Source organism: Anolis carolinensis, chromosome 6 (genome assembly GCF_035594765.1).
Source record: "Anolis carolinensis isolate JA03-04 chromosome 6, rAnoCar3.1.pri, whole genome shotgun sequence".
Lineage (NCBI taxonomy): Eukaryota > Metazoa > Chordata > Lepidosauria > Squamata > Dactyloidae > Anolis > Anolis carolinensis.
Genome location: NC_085846.1, coordinates 54,515,614 through 54,540,138, shown reverse-complemented (window position 1 = coordinate 54,540,138; position 24,525 = coordinate 54,515,614). Strand labels below are relative to the sequence as shown.

Here is a 24,525-nt window from a genome sequence, read left to right as displayed (position 1 = left end):
ATCAAAAGGCACTACTGTGACTTCCTTCATGTATGTGTGGCAGCTTTTTTTACATGTGGCTTCATGTGTTTTAATCAGGAATATGTCCACCAATTTCCCCCAGATGTGTTATTTATTGCTAATGTTATAGCTCTGCTTTTGTAAATAGCAGTTCTTATCAAAACAAAGAACAAAACAAGCTGTGAGATCTCTCCCCACTGCCTCCCTGCAACTACTATTGTCTCTCCAGTCACAGATTATGTGTGCTACAAATAGCATAAATTAATTATTAAGCTTTAAAGGGGAAACCAAAACCACGCACTTTCAGTCATTCTTGAATTAACAGTCTGGCAATGGGAGCAAAGTTTAGTGGAATCTATCGGCGCAAAATGGGAAACAGAGAGCAGTTTGGATAGGAACCGTCCTCCACCTCCTGCCTACTCCTTTAGTTTTGGTTCTTCAAGGCTCCTGTGAAATTTCCATTACCTCGATATGGCAGTTGTCACAGAAAATCACACCTCATTGAGCCACTTTGCTGAATTTGTTTGCATCACATTTTGAAGAAATAAATAAATAAGGAAAACTATATGGAAAGAGGAAATAGCTTGCTGATAACACAGGAGCCTTCAAGTCTGCTGGGTGTAGCTCAGAGTTTCCCTAACAAAGCCGTATGTGTTGGCTTTTCAAATAAAAAAGACTTTTTAGTCTCATGTAACCAAAGCTGCTAGTTTCCAATATGAAAAAGATTCCCTTTTGGTTTCTGTTTATATGCATTTTTAAAGCAACGTATAATTACAGTGGGATCGCCTTAACCATACTCCCCTCCCCCCCACACACAAATACATCCATTGCTCCCCCTGCTTTCCAGGCATTGTGGAACCCAAGAAACTCTTTAACTCAAGCAGCATCAGAAGACAGACCGGCTCTGCATTGCACCCTTGAACAGAAGTTAAGGCACTCTAGGCCTAGAAACATTCTTTCTTAATAAGCATGCCCATACTTTTTTATTGAGTAGTTACTAAGTACAGAGTCATAGAATCAGAGTTGGAAGAAACTCTGTGAGCCATCCAGTCCAACCCCCTGCCAAGAAGAAGAAAAATAATATTCTAAGCAGCCCTGACAGCTGACCCTCTAGCCTCTGTTGAAAAGCCTCCAAAGAAGGGGCCTCCACCACACTCCAGGGCAGAGAGTTCCACTGCTGAACGGCTCTCAGTTAGGAAATTCTTCCTAATGTTCAGCTGGAATCTCCTTTGAAACCATTGTTATGCATCCGAAGGACATCATGTTGAAAAGTATTTATTGAAGTTCTCTGGCGCCAAAGCTTTTGATGGCCACCTGATTTACTTAATAATAATATTATCCCAGATATTACAAGGAATGGTAGTATCTGTGGAATCTTAATTTAGGACTTTTTCACATGGTGTGCCATTTTTTTTGGAGTTGCACCCTGCACACCCATCCCCCTTCCCCCACCATATGGTGGGGACAGGACAAGGCGCATTGGCAAAAGGCCAGCAATGTGCATTGCTCCATTGCCTTTTCCTCCAACATATGGGGGAAAGGAGAGCAAAGTAAGGGTAGGAGCTACCTGAAAAACACTTTCCTCTCTGTCATGGAGGAGGAACCTCTTGCATCACTTCCCCTCCACTTCAGGAGGAATGTGGGTGAGGCCAAGCCAGCGTCATCTGATGACACTCAGCAGGCTCTGTTGACAAATAGAAAAAGGGGCCAAAAAAACCCATGTGAAGAGGTCACTAGAGTGCTCCAAGACTCAGGATGATGAGTATCTCCTCCCCAAAGGCTATACAAACAATGCTTTCTTTATATCTTCTTAGGTCATTTTGTCTTTCTCCATGTAAAAGAATGGAGAAAGACAAACATTGGTTTTGATGTCTTTACCATCTCTTTATTGATTTTGAATCCTGATTTCTCTCTATATTTCTTCAAGATGGAAGTCAAACTATATGCAAATGATCTTCTAAAATTTTCACCAAATCATTCACAAATGCATTTAATGTATAATTTTTAGGTGTTCTATTTATTCCTTTGTCCTTTTTGACTCTTATTGCTCTATTTAATATGTCTATCACCCTTAAAAATAACAATGGTGAAAGAGGATATCTTTGTCTAGTTGTCCTCAGAATAGTTCACCTTGCTATTGACACCAAGCCACACACAGAAGGTAGTCTTTTGTAGTTTTATTGAGCAAAAGCAAATATATAAATCAAAGCAGGCAGATAAAAAGTTACCAAAGTTGTGGTAAAGGGGTCAGTGAAATCCATTAGATCATAAGCAAAACAGGAGGCAATAAATCTAATAATCCATAGGCAAAACAAGAGTCCAAAATCCAAAAGAACAAAGGTCCAAAGGTTACAAAGATCCAGGAACAGGAGAATCCCTAAGGCATGGAAGCATGGACATCCACACAGATGAAGCGAGGATTTGCTTTGACAAAGATCTGTCTCAAAACACACAGTTTTAAAAGCAACCCAAAAATGCACTACTTTTTCCTTCAGAGGCCTCTCGTTTCCCAGCCAACCTCAAACTACGATGAGGCTGAGACATTCCTTTCCATTGCAAGCGATCTGCTCTAGATAGTGATGGCGCTTCTTCAAGGCCTTCTACCTCATTATCTCGCACCTGAACTGAACTGGGAGGCTGAGACATCTCCGGCTCATTATTTCCCATGGGAATGTCATCCTGGCTGTTATCTATGACAGGCTGGTTCAAAAGTTCATCCTCAAGCTGCATTTCTCGAGCCTGTATAATTCCCATCCCCATACCATCATTTGACTCTTGTATCTGAAACCCAGAATCCCCTTCTTCATCTTCACTCTGGCTCTGCAGGCTATGCTGTTGCTGAGTCACAACACTAGTTTCTTTCTATGTTTTACATTATTTTGTCAATTCTTGATTAATCAGGATTTGAGCACTTTGCTTGCCATAGATCTGTTTAATCCATTCTTGGCAATTTGGTCCAAAATTTATTTTTTCTATGACAGCCCCCAGAAACAGCCATGATATATTATCAAATACTTTTTCAGCATCTAAAAATTCAAAGCAACCTACTTTTCACTATGGCCATTGTAGTATTTTAAAATGTCCACAACACAGAGGATCTTTTTGGTAAAAATCCTGCTCATTTCTCATGTATTAAAGTTTGTGACACTTTTTTCAGTTTTCGCTAACATTGCAAGAAAAAAATCTTGTAATCATTGTTCAACAAAAATATAGACTGCTTGGCCAGTTCTCTAACGGTTGAATTGTGTGTGGCCCCTTCTACACTGACCAAAATTTGGGCCCAATCTGGCATGCTGGACACCAGATTGGGTCCAGCTGGAGTCCTAACAACCACTGCAGAGTAGTGACTCCCTCAATTACCTCAGAGGAAGGAGGGAATCCTTACTATCCATCCACACTGAACTCAGTTCACTGTCACTGGGCAGCCATCTTAGAAGTTCCACCCCCTAGGTTGTAGCTGACCCTGGCCACAGCACACCACCTACCTTACCCCCAACAACTGCTCTGACATCAGAGTGATGACGTGTTGAGAAAGAGGGGAAAGGGAAAAGGAGGAACCACCGCCTCTTCCCTTCTCTTCCTTTCCAGCACGTGCATGACTTTGCCTGATGTCAGAATAAGGGTGTGGTGAACGATAAGTAGCATGTAACAGCTGGAAACTGCTGCAATACGGGGGATAGGAGGGGGACTGGGGACTGGCATCCTGTGTCCCCAGGCCACCCAAGCTCAGGGAACGTGGGATGGCAGTTAGGACAGTTGAGTCCAGTTCTGGTTGGGAACCAGTCCATTGCTCTCAGTGTCCCTAATTCAGGGGAAAGGCTGAATGGAACAGATTCATATTGATGCTGACCAAAATGTTCAGTATATATGTGCCCATCAAATTATTTGTTGACTGGGTTTCATAGGGTAACCTAGGCAAGGAATACTCAGAGGTAGTTTTGCCAGATCCTTCCTCTGAATAATAATTTACTGCACCTGGTACTCATTGGTGGTCTCCCATACAAGTACTACGGTAATAACGATAGCATAATCCTTAATGCTCTGCTCCCATGCAATACAATAGAATAACAGAAAAGAAGAAAAGAAAAAGCCTGAGGAGGACCTCAGCTAGAATATAATGAAAGTTTACTTACATGTAGTAAAGACAGTAAAGTGTACCTGTGGGAATAATTAAAACAAATAGTGTCTGATTTAATCTTGCTGTTTCTTGGCTTGTTCTTTAGTTTAAACTATTGTTCATGTTCTGATGAAGAAGAGTTTTTATCTTCCTAAAGCCTCCTATTTTCCAACATTTCCAAATGGGTGTCCACATCCTACTTAGATGGGACATCATTTTTGTCATTCTAGAGAAGGCATTGTCTGTGCCCTTTGTATGCTCCGGCTCAATGCTGGAGCAACATGAGAAAGTGTATGCTTTAAAAATAGGCAGAATGAGGTCACATGCACTTAATTCCAACAAAGTAATGGAAAAGCATAATAAAATAATTAAAGAATGTCAGGACTGCAGACCTCACTTGTGGGCTCACCAATTAAGGCCAAAGAACCATACAGTAATAATAACTACACAGTCTATTAATATCATCCAGTGACTACAAGCTTGACTGAAACAGGAGCACCTAAAGAATGATTTCTCAGTTAGGGAAACCCTGTAATTAATCATTGTCATCATAAATAGATTTCTTCAGGATGTGCTATAGGATTTATAATTAATCACCATCACAATAAATAGCTAACAAAAATACCCTACGTCTCACTGAGAATATTAGTGGTCATTTAATTCATATTATCCAGGTTTTGCAACAAAAATTAATTGCTGATAGACCAGACCTGTGATGAACAAATTCTGAAATTCCTTGCTGGAGATAAACAAAAGTGTTCATGAAGGGAAAAGAAAGGGAAGCAAGAGAAAAAGCAGTTGTTTTGGAGCACAAAAGAAAATAAGTCAAACATATCACTTTATTTTCATGTGGAATAATAACTTGCTGGAGGTATTCTGCTAATTTACTTAGCCAAAGTTGGTGAGGGAACAAATGTATAATCCTTTATTTTTTAAATTTGATTCCAGTTATTTGCACCATGTTTGAAAGAACTAGAATATGATGGGGACAGGAACCACAGTACAGATGGCATCAGTGCAGATGTAACTGTCTTCCTCTTTGGAGCTGAGCAAAAAGTTGCATCCAACTTGCATCCATGATGAGCAAAATTAACTGTGGAGAAAAAAAAACTGCAGCTGTCTGTTGATAATCGATCATTTCATGTCTGCAGTTTCAGCATAGTTAAGAGTAGCATTTGCCTGGGCCAAAAGAAAACAGGTTGCTATATTCCTGAATGTGTCCCTTACTGTTTTACTGTGTTGTTATGGTGGTGGTGGTTTGTATATGGCTCTGAGCAATCCATGTCAATATATTTTATTTTGGGTGATAGCTATTTTGAAGTTGTATTAATTCCAATTGAATGGATCTCCTTTTGCAAAATTTCTTTTTTCCATCAAGGAATGCTTCCTTGTAAAGACTGGCTAGACAAAAAGGACACATGCTCCAACCAAATATTCAGAATAGCATTCCTTTCTCAGTTCCCATCATTTTCACATATCTCTCAAGCTCTATTAATCATGCTATTGTTTATCTTGTGCTATAAGTGTAAGACACTTGCTTGGGGAAGTTGTGAACCACTGTAGTTGGAATGAAGAAAAATGTAAAATGCTGCTCTTTAAAAAAATCTCCAGCCACCCTGTTTATTTTTCAGGACTTTTAAGTGGCTATGCATGTGATATCTTTCTGGATGGAATGGATGAGTTGGGGCTTGGGAACACTGTACTTCACTGATTCAAGAAGGAAAGGCAGGGTGATGTTTGACCTGTGGGAAGGTTCTTGCTATATTTTTGTACATCTGACAGTAAGATATCATTGTATGATTTATTTGTAAACAGCCTTGGAAAGGTTGTGTCCTTAAAGATGGGTTAGAAATAATTATAATGCATCCATACATATATATTTACTGCTTAGCTCATTGGTTTTCTTGTGTCACTCTGTTTTGGGAACTATGCTAAATGAAATTAAATCCTCCCCCTTTCCTTCTACCTCAGGCATCGGCAAACCTTTTTCTGCCTTGGGGGCACATTGTGGGACACGCTGGGTGGGCCGGGCCTGGGAGAAGGAGGGACCAGGAGGGGGTAGAGCAGGGCCCTGGTCATTCTCAGGTTGTCCTCCTGGCATAAGCACAGGGATGCTCACCCCATCCTTATGCCGGGAGGAAAATGAGATATGTAATGATTGCCCCAGTCCTCTTCCCCAATACTCCTCCCTAGATATTCAGGCTGTCCTCTCAGCATTATGCTGGGAGAAGGAAGAGATGGGCAGTGTCTGAGAGCGCTCAGTAGGGCTCTTAACCACTGCATGCCTTTCTCGAGCTGTCCTCCCGGCATAAGTACAGGGTCACACGCACTGTCCTTATGCCAGGAAGAGGGTGAGACATGTGGTGGCTGAGAGCGCTCCAGAGGGCTCTCAGCTGCTGCGTGCCTTCCTCCCCCGTCCTTTCTGCATAAGGATGCAGCAGGCATCCTTATGCTAAGAGGACAGGGAAAATGAGGAGGGCCTGAGGTAGGTGCCCAGCCCCCAGACCTTAGTTTACCCATGCCTGTTCTACATCCACTTACACTGGCCAAATGTAGCAAGAGCAGCTGTTCATAGCATAGAGAGAACTGTGTAATACCTTTCTGCCCCCCTCGATGGATTGTCACCTTGTCATGGTGAGGGGGCTTGCGTGTTCCGATGAACCTGTGGGCACAACCACTAGAGTCATGCACTCCCAGGAGTGGCCGCAGGGAAGGTTCCAGACCAAGCACAATCGGAAGACCCAAAGACCTCAATGGCGGAGCAGGGGGAGGATAACATGGTACATATTGGGGCCGGGCTGTGGCGCAGCTGTTGAGCAGCTGCCTTAAATCACTCTGACCATGAGGTCATGAGTTCGAGGCCAGCCCGTGGCGGGGTGAGCACCCGTCAATTAAAAATAAAAAATAGCCCCTGCTCGTTGCTGACCTAGCAACCCGAAAGATAGTTGCATCTATCAAGTAGGAGATAAGGTACCACTTATAAAAAGTGGGGAGGCAAGATTAACTAATTTACGACCTGGTATGAGGAAGTGCCGTCAGTGTGGATGATGAAGCAGCTGCTCCCCCCTGTGGCCAGAATCGAACATCCCCTCAGAAGAAGGTTATCTTGCCTCTGCGTGTCTCTCTCTGTCTCTGTTTGATGTGTTTATGGGCATTGAATGTTTGCCCTATGTGTGTTATAATGTGATCCGCCCTGAGTCCCCTTTGGGGTGAGAAGGGCGGAATATAAATACTGTAAATAAATAAATAAATACATACATACATATTACAACGGCTGTGAAGGCAGAAGAAGGCTGCAACAGACTGAGAAGCCACTCTCATTGTGTTAATCACACCACTGCTGGAACCTCAATCTGTGAAGACTGTGTGTTGACCGGCCGTGCACCAACCTCCACACATTAAAAAAAATCACTCACAGGTGTCTTCCGAAGTGGAAGACCATCGTCCTCGAACTACGAGGGATCGCCTAATGATAATGACCTTTCTGCAATACAGATGTTAAGGAATAGAAACCCTGTTGATTGCTAACTATCGAGGACAGTGTCTTCTATGGCAGTGTGGTTGTTCATCTACCAGATTTTAATCCAATCTTTAGGGACCTCATCACACTGAGGTCCGAATCCATGTGGCAGAGGTGGGATTCATTATACAGTGTGGCAAATCCATGGGTCAATGGGGGGAAACTGTTGCCCCATGCCCCGAATTGACCGCTGTATCCCTCACCTTATCCCACTGGAGGAAACATCGTTGCCCAGATTCCACCTGTTCTTCTCCATGGAAAATAGGAAGCTTTCCATGTACTCAGGGAAGTGTCCTAGCACACTTCCAGGATACGTCCTCTACAGAGCTCCACCAGAAGTAGTCTTATGTCATATGATGGCATCCGGTGGGCTCTGTTGAAGAAGCATCCTGGCAGCATGCTATGACGTTTCCTTCTCACCATGTGATGAGGTGGTAAAAGAGCTATCAAAGGTTGCATCTACACTGTAGAATTAATGCAATTTCGCATATTTCACATTGAGCCATGGCACTTAAAATGATGTCAAACTGCATTCATTATATATATAAAAAAGATACATTCCAAAATGCTGAAATTATTTTCTGTTAGGGTTTAACACATAACCTCCTTTAAAAGTCTGTCTAAAACCTAGAGCACATTCTTTCTTGCATTTCATTGTATTTGTCACCAACCTTTACATTTTTCCTATCCCACCCTTGTTTGTACGTCTGCCAATAAAGAATTACACATCATGCTTCTGATGAAATATTTTGTAATAAAAAGCCATAATGAGTGTTTTAGTTTAATTGTATATATTGCTATTTTAAAAGGATATAATTACGCATTGGTATTCATTTATTTCACTTGTATCCTACCCCTCATTGCAATTGGCTCCTAAGCAGTATACCTTTGTGCTTGTATGTAATCATAATTTTTCTTTTCCTTCTAAATCAAAGGAAATTGTTTTGATTTTAAACTGATGTCTGTCAATATTAATGGGTAGGATGAAGGCAAAAAATGAAGCTTATTTCAGGTAATACAGAGCAGCTCCTGGTCACACAGAAGCCAAATCAGGGAATAGAGATTCAGCCAATGATAGATGGAGTTACATTCTGACCCACAGATTAAGAACTTCATGCCATGAGCGAGGAAAAGCACTCTCCTATTTCATTCCCTACCGTTGAGGTCTGTGTTCTGGGATGGCCAGCCCTCTCACATCCTTTCCCCGTCTTTCCCTTGTCTTTTGCTGTCTTCAGATATTTGGAGTCAAGTAACACCTGACTCCTCAAACTGTGAACCTTAGGATCTCGTTTTACTCATTCTGGGCTCCATTTCCATGCACTGTGGAAAAATAGTCCCGTGGAGTCTCACCGGAAGTGGCCTTATGTAATGTGGGACTCCGTTTCCACAGTGCATGGAAATGGAGCCCAGGATGAGTAGGACGAGGTCCTAAGGTTCACAGTTTGAGTGTTCTTCTGAATGCTCCATTTTCTGTGGTTGGTTAGGTTTCATTTTCACAGTGAAAGCTAGTATACCAATTTCACAGCTTCTGTTGGGGACATGAGAGAAGCTTCCCAACAGAATGGTAACACATCTGGCCGTCCCCTGGGCATTGTCTCTGTAGATGGCCAATTCTCTCACACCAGAAGTGACTTGTCTCAATTCACTTCTGACACGATTAAAAAACTTCTGATGTGACCATTATGATACATGCCTTAGTTATATCCTATTTGGATTACTGTAACAAACTCTATATGGGAATGCATTTGAAGAATGTTTAGAAATTTCAGGCCCAAAGAACTGCAGCCAGGCCATTAAAAGTGGGGCTGGTTAAAAGATACAACTACACAATTTCCTTTTTACAACAGCTCCGCTGATAGCTTGTCTGTTTCTGGATAAAATTCAAAGCACTGGTTATGACTTGTAAAGCCGCATATGGCTTAGGTTCAGATGATCTGAAGGATTGTTTCCTCCATATGAGCCTGTCTGTACTCTGGAATCTTTGAAGGAGGCCTTTCTTTTTGTCCTTCCACCCTTACAGGTTCACCTAGTGGGAACCTAAGAGGGAGTTTTCTCAAGTGACTGCTTTTGCTGTCGGGACTACCTTACTTGAAAGGAGAGAAAGGCTACTGCCTTGTTGTCCTTCCATTAGCAGGTGAAAACTTTTTTTAATCCCACAGACTTTTGCAAGGTGCTTGGTTTTCAGAAAGAGGGCTTTGATTAATCCTATACTATTTTTCACATTCTTTTACCCTTTGATTGATGCATTTTAAATGTGTTTTTTTTCATTCTATTGATGATTTAATTTCGTTTTAAAACTTTATGTTTACAAGTGTCCAATTAATTTTGTGAATTACGTTGAGTCCCAGCTATGTGAATGAGGTAGAGTATGGATAAACAAATACCACATAGTTTCATCATTTAGTGAGATATATATATATATATATATATATATATATATATATATCACTAAATGCTTTCAAGGAGTACGGCAGGGCTGTATACTATCGCCCTACCTATTCCATTTGTACGCAGAACACATCATGCGAAGTGCGGGGCTTGACAAATCCAAGGCTGGAGTTAAAATTTCTGGAAGAAACATTAACATCCTTAGGTATGCAGATGATACCACTCTGATGGATGAAAGTGAGGAAGAGCTGAGGAGCCTTATCACCTAGGTGAAAGAAGAAAGTGCAAAAGCCGGCAAATACAGGGGGAAAACATGGAGGCAGTGACAGACTTTATATTTCTAGATGCGAAGATCACTGCAGATGCAGACTGCAGCCAGGAAATCAGAAGACGTCTACTTCTTGGGAGGAGAGCAAAGGCCAACCTCGATAAAATACTGAAAAGCAGAGACATCACACTGGCAACGAAGGTCCGCAAATTGAAAGCAATGGTATTCCCCATAGTAACCTATGGCTGCGAGAGCTGGACCATAAGGAAGGCTGAGCAAAGGAAGATAGGCGCTTTTGAACTCTGGTGCTGGAGGAAAATCCTGAGAGTGCCTTGGACCGCAAGAAGATCCAACCAGTCCATCCTCCAGGAAATAATGCCCGACTGTTCACTGGGGGGAAGGATATTAGAGGCAAAGTTGAAGTATTTTGGCCACATCATGAGAAGACAGGAAAGCTTGGAGAAGATCATGATGCTCGGGAAAATGTTAGGAAAAAGGAAGAGAGGCCGACCAAGGGCGAGATGGATGGACGGTATCCTTGAAGTGACTGGCTTGACCTTGAAGGAACTGGGGGCAGCACGGCCGACAGGGAGCTCTGGCGTGGACTGGTCCATGAGGTCACGAAGAGTCGAAAATGACTGAACGAGTGAGACGACGACGAGTGCTTTCAACAGTTCACAACTGTGAGCTTGCTGATCCATGTGGCAACTTTGTAATATAGGTTTCAATTGCTGTTCTCATACTTTGACCATGGACTTTAATTCAATTACTTTTTTTGTGTCAGGAGCGACTTGAGAAACTGCAAGTCACTTCTGGTGTAGAGAATTGGCTGTCTGCGGGGACATTATGCTGTTGGAGGCTTCTTTCATGTCCTTGCATGGGGAGCTGGCACTAGGGTTTAATCCATTGTGCTGTTGCTGGGGGGGGGGGGGGTGAATTTAATTACTTGATACTGATTAACAAGCAGATTTTTGTTGTTATGTAAATAGCAGCCACAAGTATGTCAGCTGCCTTGACCAATGTTCAGGGATTCTAGGAGCTGAAGTCCAAAACACCTGGAAGACCAGAGTTTGCAAAACATTGCACTTGTCAATTGTGCTGAAAAGGGTTTAATGTTAGGCCTGCCTACCTCAATATGACAAAGGCTGCCTCTCCAAACTTGTATTTGTATACTATCTATCTATCCATCTATCTATTTATTTGAGTCTATCCAAGTTATTGGGGAAGGGATTGTTCTCCATTCCACCACACTCTCAGGCTCTTCTTGGAAGGACACGAGCGAAAACTATCTCAGTGGTTCTTCTTGTCACGAGGGAAGTTTTCTTTGCCCGATTCTTGCTTTCTTTTATCTGGTAGGCAAAACCTTTCTATTTAAACAGGCCTCCAGATTTAACTATTTAAGATAGAGGGCATATAATTTGTGTGCTGATTCTATGTATTTCAAACAAATGAATGTCTTAAAACTAGTATTTTAATTGAATTGATTTTATATACAGTATTTTGCTTTTGCTATTTTGTGTTAACTTCTGGTCCCATTTGGGTGAATGGCACGTTCAAATTAATCAACCTCTCCAAAGTTTCTATTAGTATAATGGGGTTGCTCCGCCAAATATGGTATTTGTATACAGAATCCTGTATCCTAATACTGGTTTGCATTGTGTTGCAGGTTTATGTAGAAGCAAGCTCCACCAAATCCATTACACCTTCAGTTGAATGTAATACAATAAAGCAACAAAATCACTTCCCTGGTAAACTTTCCAGTGCAATGCTAACTGCCCCTTTCTTAGGTAGAGAACATTGCATTTCTCAAGAACAATTACATTTGGAAAAAATAGATGTTGCATAGGTAAAACTCACCAATTGTAGTCCAAATGAAAAAGCGGGAGAAGGGTAGCCCCTCTCTGAATTGGGATACCTCCAGACCACCTTAACTGACAACAAAATTAACATCTGAGATAAAATGTCGGCATGTGACTCTGACATCACCACTATACTTTTCTTGTATAATTTTAACATCTTTGCAATATGAAGAAATCAGTGGAAATTTGTGTGCAGTTTGCATGTTAAGTGGCCTAATACAGTTTTGTCTATTTTGTATTTTGTTGTATTTTTGCTGCACGGCTAGCACAGCTACCTCTGAATACATTTTTAGCTGAATGGTTATTTTGAGTTATCTAACTTGCAGATCCACCCATTCCATTAATCTAAAATGGAAAAGTTTGTCATTGTTTTGGTCATCTTCCATTCAGGGTCAGGTGGGGTGGGGCAGTCTGATCCTTTCAGTCTTAAAATTACTGTCCAAGTTGGATAGTTTTGTTATGAGTCCCATTTTCAAAGTTGGATTTTCTCATAAATCTCCACAATGCCACAGACTGATTAAGAGGTGTAGGGAAATAGTATGATATCTGAAAGCATCTGGAGAGCATAATAAAACTTCTAAAGGAAATATCTAATATCCTTTTATAATGCAAATGTGGAAACTGTATTTCACATTCATCTTTTAATCTCATACAAGTGAGTTTTATGTCCCTATGTAATTTTTTTTATTTGCATGGATATCATGAATATAAATTTAATGATTTTTTATGTCAAGATTTTGTCATTTGGCCTTTAGTCTGAGTCCTGTGAAGAAAGTTAAAATGTTTTATGCATGTTCTGCCAAAGAGCATTAAAATATTGGTCATATATTGAAATGTAGCTATGGCTTGGAAAGATTCTGTGTTAAAAGGTAGTGTCCTTTCCGGCTGAAAGAATCCGGCCTGAAAGTTTGGGCCCAGACAAACAGTGACCTAAAGCAAATTGGAGTAAACCTGCAGGGTCAACTTTTTAAAAAAACAAACCACAGAACTCTGTGACTAGGGTGCTTTGACATGCGATCTCATCACAAGGCTCAAAATAAACGTCTTAGGACATTTAGAGCCTTCTTGTGGGACGGAACCCCATGGCAGCCCTCAGACAAAGTCACCTGTGGCTCCTCCCCCAATGAGGGTAAAAGTGTTGTGGAGCCAGTACAGGGCCTCCCCATGAGGGTGATGTGATGGGGAAAACATTGTGAGAGGGAGGTATAGCTGAGCAACAGATTCACCCCACTGCTCCCTTTTTCCTCACTGGAAGCCAGTCAAAGTTGAACACTTCGCCTGGCCTTTATGACAAGGTGATTAAATAATTCAATAATTCTTTTGATTTAACAGACAACCACAAATAAAAGAAGAGATTTTATGGGATGATTTTAAAGCAACCATAAGGGGAACTTGTATCTCATTGGAAATAGGAATCAATAGAAAAGAAAAGTATACATTTGAGAGAAAAAGATCAGAAGTAAAGGATGCATTCCTACATTTCCAAAAAAAAATCCAACTGTCGGAAATAAGACAAGCTGGAAAGAGGAAAAACATCAACTGGAGAATTTAGACAAAATAGAGACCATAAAAATACCTATGGGTTAAAAAATTAATTCAATTAATAACTCGAAAAGACTGGCTAGTGTCCTAAAATCAAAACAAGCTAGAAACAGAATACTTAAGCTGAAAGATGATAGAGGACACCTGAGATCATCAGATAAGGAAATCAGGGAGATTATGGCTAGTTACTATGAAAAACTTTACGAAGGTAAAGACTTAATCAAACGAGTTGGCCTCTTGGAAAAAAATCATAAATTCACAGTCAAAATCCAATCTAAATAGCACAATAACTAAATCAGAAATTGAAAAAGCAATAGAAAGCCTAAAAGCAAACTCATCACCTGGGCTAGATGGCTTCACAACAAAATTTTATAAAATATTCAAAGAGGAAATTACTCCCAACCTATTTACACTGTTTAGTGAAATAATGGAGAGGCAAAAAGTACCAATTTCCTGGAAATTCTCTGAAATTCTAACAATTTTAAAACCAAATAAGGATGAAACAGATACGAACTCTTATAGACCAATATTCCTATGTAATGTGGACTACAAAATATTTACTAAATATTAGTAAACAGACTGAAGGATATAATACTTGATATAATTCACGAAAACCAATACAGATTTGTAAAAAACAGGAAATTAGCGGACCCTATAAGGAATATTTTCAACATTTTGAACCACGCCACAGGAAAAAAATAATCTAAAGTACTCATATTGAAATTGGATTTCTGTAAAGCATTCGACTCATTAGATCACAAATATTTGAACAGACTCTGTGAGGAAAGTAATATGGGGGAAAGTGTGTAAGGTAATAAAAGAACTATATAGTGGAAAGAAAGCAAGCATCTCAGTAAATGGGGCACAATCTAGACAAATAAATATCAACAGGGGAACCAAACAGGGATGCCCCCTCTCTCCAGCCCTCTTTTCACTGGCCATTGAGCCCTTAGCAAATTCAGTAAGGAACAACTCGGTTATTAAAGGATATAAGGAGGAGGGCAAGGAAGACATCAAGATCAGTCTATACACTGATGATGTTATGATAATTTTAGGGGAGGTGGAGAAGTCATTACAACCATTAGTTAAAACAGTCAAGGACTTTGGAAAAACTTCGGGCCTCACAATTAATTTAGGAAAATCAGAGATATTACATAAAAATCTAACATGGGAAGAACTTAAGAAGGTTCGAAATATTATGGGAGTTAAATTGGGGAAAAAGAAGATGAAATATCTGAGAGTAGATATACCAAAAAATGTCAAGAACATTATATCAATGAACTATAATCATCTATGGAAAAATATAAGCAAACAAATTAACACATGGGGAAAGAAATTTCTAGATATATCTACAAAGTCTGGGGAGGAACAGAGGACTAGTCCAAGTAGCCCCAGATGTGATGACATGGGCCTTAAGAAGTATTGCTAATAACAAGGCAGCAGGAGATGACGGGATCCCAGCTGAGCTGTTTAAAATCTTGGAGGTTAATGCTGTCAAGGTGATGCATGCCATATGCCAGTAAATATGGAAAACACAAGATTGGCCATCAGATTGGAAAAAATTAATTTATATCCCCATACCAAAAAAGGGAAACGCTAAAGAATGCTCAAACTTCCTTACAGTGGCACTTATTTCACATGCCAGTAAGGTAATGCTCAAGATCCTGCAAGGCAGACTCCAGCAATACATGGAGCAAGAGTTGCCAGATGTCCAAGCTGGGTTCAGAAAAGGCAGAGGAACGAGAGACCAAATTGCCAATATCCGCTGGATAATGGAGGAAACCAGGGAGTTTCAGAAAAACATCTACTTCTGCTTTATTGACTATTCTAAAGCCTTCGACTGTGTGGATCATAATAAACTATGGCATGTTCTTGGTGGTATGGGGATACCAAGTCACCTTGTCTGTCTTCTGAGACATCTGTATAAAGACCAAGTAGCCACAGTAAGAACAGATCACGGAACAACAGACTGGTTCAAGATTGGGAAAGGAGTACGGCAGGGCTGCATACTTTCACCCTCCCTATTCAATTTGTACGCAGAACACATCATGCGACATGTGGGGCTTGAGGAATCCAAGGCTGGAGTTAAAATTGATGGAAGAAACATTAACAACCTTAAGTATGCATGCACTCTGATGGCCGAAAGTGAGGAAGAGCTGAGGAGCCTTATCACCAAGGTGAAAGAAGAAAGTGCAAAATCTGGGTTGCAGTTAAACATCAAGAAAACCAAGATCATGGCAACTACGCCTATTGATAACTGGCACATAGAAGGAGAAAACGTGGAGGCAGTGACAGACTTTATATTTCTAGGCGCGAAGATCACTGCAGATGCAGACTGCAGCTAGGAAATCAGAAGATGTTTACTTCTTGGGCGGAGAGTAATGGCCAATCTTGACAAAATAGTGAAGAGCAGAGACATCACATTGGCAAACAAGGTCCGCATAGTGAAAGCAATGGTATTCCCCATAGTAACCTATGGATGCGAGAGCTGGGCCATAAGGAAGGCTGAGCGAAGGAAGATAGACGCTTTTGAACTCTGGTGCTGGAGGAAAATCCTGAGAGTGCCTTGGACCGCAAGAAGATCCAACCAGTCCATCCTCCAGGAAATAATGCCCGACTGCTCACTAGAGGGAAGGATATTAGAGGCAAAGCTGAAGTATTTTGGCCACATCATGAGGAGACAGGAAAGCTTGGAAAAGATCGCGATGCTGGGGAAAATGGAAGGAAAAAGGAAGAGAGGCCGACCAAGGGCAAGATGGATGGACGGTATCCTTGAAGTGACTGGCTTGACCTTGAAGGAAATGGGGGTGGTGACGGCCGACAGGGAGCTCTGGTGTGGACTGGTCCATGAGGTCACAAAGAGTCGGAGACGACTAAACGAATGAGCAGCAGCATCCACAAGGTTAAAAATTTACTAGATGAAGATCTTGCCCAAATTCCTATTTTTGTTCCAAACCCTCCCAGTGAATATTCCTAACAATTTGCTGAAGAAGTGGGATAACTCTATCAAAAATTGGTAGTGGGAGGAAACAAAAACAGAATTGCCAACTTTCTATATTATAGTAAACAAGAAATGGGTGGGTGGGGGGCTCCCTCTTTGGGAATATACTATGAGGCAAGTCAGTTAGCAAAGTTATTAGAATTTGAATGGGATGGGTAAAAAAATGGGTGCAAATAGAAATGAAGGCAAATAGTTGGCTAAGGGGAACGTCTATGGGAGCGAGAATAGACAGAAAAGACTTTAAAAACTTAAAAGTAGGTCCCTGCTTATCAATGTTGTTAATCTGTTAAATTATAAATAAATAAATTTGACCCTTTCCCATTAGAAACATTGGAAAATAAGGACAAGATATTCAGGAATCTAATTAGGGCACTGAAGGAAAATGGCATCAAAAGGATAGGGGACCTCATGGAACCCAATGTAGAAATAATAAAGTGGGATAAAATAAAAGACAAATATGGTCAAGGGAACTGGATTCAGGAAATGGTCTGTGCTAATTGACAAAATAGACAGAGACGACAAATATAGCACCTTGAACCAGGTTTTTCACATGGTTAAACTGATGCAATGACAATATTTAGAACTGCTGTTCTAGGGGGGTGGGGGAAATGGGGGAAGTGCAGGAGTAGTGGGTGATACATATCTATGGAACATTTATAATGTCATTTAAGAAATATTTACTTTTGGAATAATGTATAATGAAATAATACCTGTATGGCAAAAGTTTGTTAATTGTCGGGATGTATCAAATAAAATTTATTTAAAAAAACAACTAGAGACTTCTGGGAAGGAGGGAAAAGTGACCTCTACGGGCAGGCAGGAAGAAAACACCTTAAGTTACATAGATGTAGAAAACGAAGGTGAAAACAAGACAGTTGGTGTGCACTACAGGATTCTCTCTGTCCCTAATTGCTCTATGTACAAGTGTTGCTGCTTCTTCATTTAAAATAAAATCCCTAAAGAGAACATATTTTGTTAGAGGTAGGTAGGTGAAATTGCAGGTACCACTCCAATGGATAGGGAATTTGACTTTATCTCTTGGTTGCTCTACTCCTGTACTGAATAAGCAGCATTCAGCACATGGAAGGCTAAATAAAAAGGAAACTCACTGAAACAGACAAACATCTGACTTCCCTATGGTTTTATTTCTCTATTGATTTGGCGATGATGGGAATTAGATTCATATGTCCTAACTTGATATGTTGATGATATACTAGAGACAATTATTTTTTATGTGAGAAAAAGAAGTGAGGATACCCGTGACCTTTCATCTTATTGGCTGTAGGAATTATTTTTTTTTTGGTTCCATGTGCTCTTTCCTATAATATTTCATTTGCACTTGTTCCATGTTTTTCCTGTGATGGAAGTCCCAATGGAAAGTACTATGTCATGTATATAATATACACATGGCAATCTATTATTTTGTATGGTTATTAATCTCAGTGGAGATGAGAACTTTCTGTTTTGCCTTAATGCAAAATCCATAAGCATGTTCCTCGACTGAAAAAGAAGGAATATTCTTTTTGGCCTAAACATGTGTTTTATAAAAACCATATAAGAACATCCATGAGTTATGTATCAGTCTCAGCTGCTAGATCCTTTTTTTTCCTTAAGAGTCTTTATCTCTCATTTGGGTAGAATTTAAGATCAAGCATGTCTTGGGCAGACTCAGAGGCAAAGCTGTTCTTAAGGAATTCAGTTCCACTATATGCATCATTTTGTATGTTGTTAATAGCAGCAGTAGTAATATCCAACCTTTCCCCCTAACATTGAACCTAAAGTGGCTCACTATTTAAAAGAACATAGAAATGAAAAACATACAACATTGAATTAAATAATTCACAGTATTAAAACAATTCTAACTTCAAATAAAAATAATGAAATGCAGTTTAAAATGATAAAAAGCCATTAACACCATTCAGTTAGAACAATGCAACACCCTCTAATATACTTTTTTAAAAACTGTTATAAAAACCTGTCAAAATAAAAAGTGTAAGCTTACCAACTTCAGAAACATAAACAACTAAGTCTTGTGACAGGGATGAAAAATGTTGTCAGTCATCAGATTGCTTTCTCCTGCATTCACATTTATCAAACCTCAAGGGCTTTTTTTGTCTTGAGTATGAAACTAGAGATCAAACTGACTTTTTAGACAATTAGCAATTAAAAAATATCTCCCATTATCACTGGCCAAAGGGGGCTAAATACCAGATCCTGTTGATTTTGGAATCTAAGAAGGATCCAGCCCCAGTGAATATTTGAATGTGGAAGAAAGACGAAGTGCTGTAGGCTGTATTTCAAAGGAAGAAATTGGCAAAACCATACTGAGCTGTATTTATTTGAGTATAATTCACCATCAAATTTTGAAGGTGTACATTACAAAAATGATTTAGCCCTTGAATATACAGTGTTCTCTCACCGCTGGGATTAGGTTCCAGGACCACCTGCAATAAGTGAAAATCCGTGAAGTAGGGAGGCTATATTTATTTTAATATTTATTCATTATTTTAGTATTTATACACTATTTTAAGTCTTTATCAACCAATCGTGTGTTGATAAATCGCCTCCTTCTCCTCCCATTGCTGCTTAGGCTCCTTTTCTTTCCCTTTGGCTTCTCCTTCCTCTCTTCCTTAGACTGTAAATTGTAATTTTTTAATGATTTATAATAGTCTTTTAAAATTTATTGAAAAACCGCAAAAAAGCGAATCTGTGAAAAGTGAACCACAAAGTAGTGAGGGAACATTGTATGCACCCAACAGTGCAGGCATAGTGTGCTAGGGAGGCAGCATGAATGAGGGTATTTGGGAAGCTGCATCCCTCCATCAGGCCGAGACCAGTGAACTTCCCAGGCTTGCATGATTCCCAACTGGCCCCTTTCACAAGGCCTTCAAAACCGAAGGAGGTGGTTTGCTGGCCTTGTAAATGAGGCCAGTTGGGAACCACGTGGGACTGAGCCTGGGGGGAGGGGAGTGGCTAGAGACCCTGAGAGCCACACAAGAGGCAAGATTTGTGGCTTAATGGTAGGAATATTTGGGGGCACTTCCAGACAGCGCTAAAATGCAGGACAACGAAGTGGGTTTTTTTAATGCAGGACCTCAAATGTAGTCCAAACACAGACCTGTCAAACCTGCTACATAGTTCCCCGTCATCTTCACAGCTGTTTTCTGAAACAGATTAAGATAGAGGGCAGATGGTGCACATCCAGTGCATGTGCTCATATGCGCATAGGAAGTCCAACACATAACGGAGCAATGACTTTTTAAAAAGTTTCCCTCAGATCCCTCCCCCCAATTATTAATTCAAGTTCTGTTTAACATTACAAGTGTAAAAGACAGAAATTGAGAAAACTGTATTTGCTTTCCACTTGTGCTTCCCTGAGCCACCAGTGTCTCCATTTGACAGCTGATCAGTCAATCAGTTGTTTCAGGCTTTTTAGAAATGCTTGTTCTCTGGATGAGTCCACACTGGGAGGGGAGGAGGGAAGGAAAGCGTGTGTTTTCCATGACTGCTGGGATACACAGACATGGAAAGGTGCATGTTTTTCAGGAAGCATCAGGTTTAAAAGGGCACCTTTTAAACATGTGTTTTCCAGCTCTTAACCCAATTTGTCCTGATTCCACTTTAGCCACCCACCCCCTTTTTAACCTGCTTCCTCTCAGGTTTTAATGCATGTGTAGAAGGGCCCTGGGTCACCAGCCAAGTTCATCAAATGTAATGCGCAACTCAATTTTAGCCATGTAATTTAGCCAAAAAAGATGAGCATTAGATGTGAGTAATTATGTTATCTTTGATTTGAATAACCTTATAATATTTGTATGGTTGGCATGAGTCAATAAGCAATGCATGCACATCACAGGTGAAATTTTATAGGTCTAGTTATTCTCAGCATGAAGAGGATGATGTTATACTCATCTGTTTCATATATGTTAAAAAGGAGCAGCCTCAAAATGTAGCAAGAGAGAAGGAATAAGGAGAAGACTAAAAGGAGCAACAATAGTGACAGTCACGTCAACCCTAATTTAGCACTTAACATAGTTCATTCCATAAGGATTCACAAAGTCACATGTTTTAGATTATAGGAATTACAGTCTTGAGCCTCTACTGACACAGTGTTGGCTTTGATTTTTTTCCATCTACCAGATTTTTCAAAATCCTAAATTCTTTTCCAACCCAAATATAAAAAGAACTTTGACAAAGTTCAATAAATGCTTATCAAAATAAGCTGAAACAAAATTTATACTCATGCCCTAATGAAAATGCATTGTTGTTCCAAAACTCTCAGTGGGGAATCTGAACTTCTTTTACTTCATGTATGAAAACATTTTATTATTTATTCATCAGTGCAGAGAGGCAGAAGACCACAGAAGAACATCAAGAAGTTGAAGGAAAGATAGTTTTGCTTGTTGATGCTGCTTCCTTGAATCTTGGCTTTTTTCATCATCTCTGGGTAGGGATGCCTATTGCATCTCTGTATGTGGAAGGGAGTAAATCTGTATGTAATTTTGTATCTAAATATATATCAGAAAATATATTAATATAAGGTCAAACTAGAGGTCTCTTCTAGCAACAGTGTAAGTTCCTGATGATGACTCCAGGGAATTGTTTTTCCTTCCTCTCTCTGTTATGCATTCAGTCATTTCTGCCACCATCTGGTAAATTCATGTTTATCCCTCCAGCCACGCCTGCCTTGGAGTCATTTTCATTCCTTCCACTTCTTCCTATTTCATCCAAGCAACCTCATGCTTAGCCTGTCCTCATGCTTAGCCTGTCCGGGATGTTCTCTTTTTCCTTTTCCTTTGTTTTTAATTGGCTTGGTGAGAGCACACCACAGAGGATGTTTACTTCGGAAGGAAAGCCTGACGTACATCTAATAGGAGCACAGAGCCCCAATCCCAGACTTTTAAGAGAGCCTAGAGGGGCTTCTATGCCAAAATTTCATCTCTGGTGGATGGCCTGCTGTATTCAGATCAGTTCCTGCACAATGTCTTATACTGATGAAAGGGATGCATCCCAAAGAAACTCAATTATTGGAAGAAGCATGCATGCCTATGCACAAAAGACCTTGAAATGAGTGCATCAAGGCACAGAACATGCCTCGGTTCCACACAGCACAGATTTCCAAATTAACTGTTTTACCAGATATCAACTCTCATGATAATCATGACATCAGTTAGCTGCACCGTGATTAATATTCCTTTCCTAAAAGTCAGGCTTTCTGAGCTAAAGGTGACAAAGAGGTCAAACACACCTTCTTGTTCAAAGTCATTTATACGACATCAACGTGAAACCTGTTGTCCTCATTTTAGGCTTTATTTCAGCTAAAAAGGGTTCTGAGTGATGTTTCACTGAAAGCACCAAGTCTGATGTTAGTTGTGTCTAAATTCTTCCATTGCTTTCAGTGGGACTTAAACCAGACTTGAGGACACATTCTTAAGAATGAGAAATGAACTTTGAATTCATACTTCCAATATTTCTCATAAAACAATAAATACATAAATATCCTAAATGTAGTTAATCACCCACATTTCTATACAGACAGAATGGAAGCTGTGGTCAGACAATCATCTTTTGAGTCATGGAGTAAATTCTGGGTTTTTTAGTTGAAATAACCACTTAGTGTTACATTAAATTCTATGATTTCAGATCATATTTTCTTTGCCAATCAAAATATTAAACAGTGCGTCAGAGAAAACCACAAAACATACACATCTTCGTTGTATTGGTTCTCCCCCCCCCCCCCCCTTTAAGATCTTGGAAATGCCTTCACTTCTTCAACAGTTTTTTCCCAAGAGATTCCTATGACAAATGGAATTATTTGCTGCGCAGTTCCTTGCATCATCAGCTGGAAAGTGTAAGTTTAGGTTTTTTGGGTTTCACATCATAGGCCCTGAAGGATGAGAAGCTCATACAGTATTCTTCCTTTATTTATGGAATATGAACAATCAGTGCAAAAGTTGTAGTCCATAATTGCTCTGAGTGCCACTCTCCTATCCCTGAGCTACAATACCAGTAGGCTTTATTTAGTCTCAATAGAATCAATATTTCATCACTTAGTAGACAAATTATTAATGGGCTGGGTTACAGAAGGGCATATGGCTCTTTTCTTACAACAACACTGCTGGCTACTGGTCCATTTCCATCCATAATTTGAGGTGCTGCTGATAACCTATAAAATCCTCTACAGGTTGGGTTCCGTCAATCTTAGAGATTGTAGTTTCCCATAAAAGCTTTCCCAACGTCACAGATGTGCAGGAGAGGTACTTCTGTCAATCCAACCATCTTCACAGGCATGTTTGGCAGTGTCTTCTCCAAGCATGTTCCTATATTCTGGAACACAATTTTTATCTTTAAAATTTCATTATATAATAACTTTATGTATGATTTTAGCTATATATGTTTTATTTGTATCTATTTTTATTCTCTGATCCACCTTGAGTGAATGATTCTAAGGATGTGTATTGATCTGTTCCCTCTAATCTTTATGCAGCTAGAAACAGAACAATTGCTGCAAATAATTATCTCCACATAATGTGCTCAAGATACCAGAATTTTCCCTTTGGACTCATCCCTGGACTTAGAACTCAGGAAGCATTTTGATCCCACAAAGACACAAAAGAAATCTCAAACCTATCATCCTGGGATTGCTAGCCAATTTTGTATGATGTACTGTATATGCTCATGTATATGTCGAGGACAGGTTTGGGAATTAAAATTATGAATTTTTATGTGACTTGTGGATAACTTGAAGTTCATTCTGCAGAGAGGGGAACACATCAGTGTTGCCTTAGGGGGCCGGCCACCCCTGGTCACCACCATTCTCCACCTAGGCATTCCGAAAGGTCAGAAGTAGCACCATGGTTGAAAGTAGAGGGGGTCAGTGCTTCTTTTATATTCTTCCAGAAAGGAGTGAGCTTTTGCCTTTTGTCATTCTACTAAGAGAAGGGAATGGTTGCTTTTGTATACAGGCAATCTCTGGGTTACAGACAAGATAAGTTATGATATAATAATACTTTATTAATAGGCCACCCTATCTCCCTGAGGTTCTGTAGATTTGTTCTCAAGTTGAATTTCTATGTATGTCAAAACAGGCACATTATTTAAGTGTAACTCCAGCCCAATTTTTTAAAAGTTAACATCCCTGTAACATTTCTTTTTCTGCTTGTGTCCCTTTTCAGAAGATTTCACCTCACTTTCTGTCTCTGTGACTATAGGATATTGAAAAATTTGGCTTGTCATGGAAACAAAGATTGGTGAGAAAGCTTCACTGGAGACACCTTTGTTCACATGATAACTCTTCCAGGAGTGAATTTCTCTTCCTGGGGGTAGATTTCCTCTCACTTCCTATTGTCTCACCCTCATTCTTAACTATGGATCATATGTAGGTCAGATGTCTGTAGGTTGAAGACTGCCTGTAAATAATACAAATTAAGACACAGTATTAGGCGCAAAGATCACTGCAGATGCAGACTCCAGCCAGGAAATCAGAAGACGTTTACTTCTTGGGAGGAGAGCAATGGCCAACCTTGACAAAATAGTGAAGAGCAGAGACATCACACTGGCAACGAAGGTTCGCATAGTCAAAGCAATGGTATTCTCCATAGTAACCTATGGATGCGAGAGCTGGACCATAAGGAAGGCTGAGCGAAGGAAGATAGACGCTTTTGAACTCTGGTGCTGGAGGAAAATCCTGAGAGTGCCTTGGACTGCAAGAAGATCCAACCAGTCCATCCTCCAGGAAATAATGCCCGGCTGCTCACTGGAGAGAAGGATATTAGAGGTAAAGTTGAAGTATTTTGGCCACATCATGAGAAGACAGGAAAGCTTGGAGAA

At 40.2% G+C, this 24,525-nt stretch overlaps 1 long non-coding RNA gene across 1 annotated transcript in view; it reads left to right on the top strand.

The window, feature by feature from the left end:
- The window catches only part of LOC103279166 (uncharacterized), a 57,289-nt gene extending 33,352 nt beyond the window's left edge, over window positions 1-23,937 (top strand). Inside the window, exon 3 of the long non-coding RNA XR_506611.3 lies at window positions 23,183-23,937. This is a non-coding gene — a long non-coding RNA (uncharacterized LOC103279166). The remainder of the gene's footprint in view (window positions 1-23,182) is intronic.
- The last annotated feature ends 588 nt before the right edge of the window (window positions 23,938-24,525 follow it).